This window comes from Vipera berus, assembly GCF_964194415.1.
Source record: "Vipera berus genome assembly, chromosome: W".
Taxonomy (NCBI): domain Eukaryota; kingdom Metazoa; phylum Chordata; class Lepidosauria; order Squamata; family Viperidae; genus Vipera; species Vipera berus.
In genome coordinates this window covers 53498171-53499880 of record NC_138210.1, presented here as the reverse complement: position 1 = coordinate 53499880, position 1710 = coordinate 53498171, and positions in this window count along the sequence as shown.

Genomic DNA, 1710 nt, shown 5'->3' with positions numbered 1-1710 from the left:
TCAGGATCATAGAGAGTCCATTAAAGACAACCAAGCAGCAATTCTTTGCTCAGGGCAAAAATCCGGATAAGACATTCCTGACAGAGGTTATCAAGGTTCTCCTTGAATATGGGTTCGTTGTTGTATTGCACCTCCTGCTAGGGTGTTTTCCTGGCAATTAAATTGGAATTTGCGTTCTTGTAACTAAAGACCATCGGTTACACATCCCACACTTTGAAGAGGCAGAGAACAGATTGTGTGTGTCTTCAGACATTATCACATCCCTCCTCAGTCACAATCATCTCTTCTCAAAGCTAAATGTATTCAGGTATCTCAGTCTGATGCTTCCTAGAGCTATCTTTGTAGTTATTGTATTGTCTTTCCCTAGCAATTTTTTTTTGGCTAGAATTTAAGATGATAACATCAGCTGAGGTTTCCAAATGGAAGGTCATGCCACTCCCATAAGACGTTGGATTGTAGCACAATTAAGTTCCCCCTGCAAACACATCAAGAGAAGACGGAAAATTATGGTATGATGGAATTCATCTCCGTGAGATGCTCAAAGGTTGGGATTTGGGAGTGGGGCCAAAGAGTTTCAGAGAACCTGAAAGCTTTGATCCAGGGGGATCTGCAAAGTCAAGATGGTGGACTCCATCTTTAAGAAGAGATTGGACAGCAATTTGTCTGAAATGGAATAGGGTTTCCTGCCTGAGCAGGGGGTTGGAGTAGATGACCTCCAAGGTCCCTTCCAGCTTTATTATTATTATTATTATTATTATTATTATTATTATTATTATTATTATTATTATTATTATTATTATTATCAAAACTCTGCCCATGTTATGTTGTGACTGCCATCTTGACTTTGTTGACCATACTCTAGGTCAGGAAAATCCTGCTTTGCTCCCTGTATTTATAATATAGTGTTCAGTGATGGACTTTAAAATGGATTGCAAGAGGACTAGATGGCCTTTCTCTTCCATCTTCCACAAAATGTTTATGGAAGACACATTTTTCTCCTATTTACTGGCTTCCCAGAATCACTGTTTTCCCCCCCTCCCTTTTCTGTTTGTGTTCAGAGATTTATAAACACTCACTCCATCACTCTCTAAATGTATTTCCTCAGAAACCAGTGAAGTTCAATATACTGACTCTGATCCCTTAAATCTCATTCTTTCTGCCTGCCTTCAGTTCAGTATCATACTTTGACAGGAGAAGGGAGTCTAAAATACAATCTGATATAGATAGAGCAACTTCCCCCTTTTAATTCCAAACAGAGGAATGCATGTGTAACTTCCATTTTTATCAATGTGTACTGGGGGAAAGGTGGCCAGATGCTTAATGTTGATTCTGGGTGTTTCAGCAGCTTCACCCCAGAATGGTTGAACAGCTCATGACAAGGCTTCTGAGATGCATGCTGGTTTCTAATTCATCCCGCCCCATTAAAAAAAAAATCAGCTTGCTTGATTCACAAACATTTGTCACCGTATAAACAGGAAGTCCAGGGCCTAATTTTGCAAAGGTACCATGGGAAAGGTCATTAGTTGTTTTTTTTAAAAAAAGTCTATAGCAGAATATGTTAGGAGTTCCAGCCTCTAATCAGCTTTCATTCTTCCTTGCAGTTGAAGTAATCATATCTGTATCTAATACTTCCAGTTGGATCTGGGTTAACCTCAGATATGTCTCTTCCCCCCCCTTCCCCCCTCATTGTTTCAGAACTTCAAAGATAAT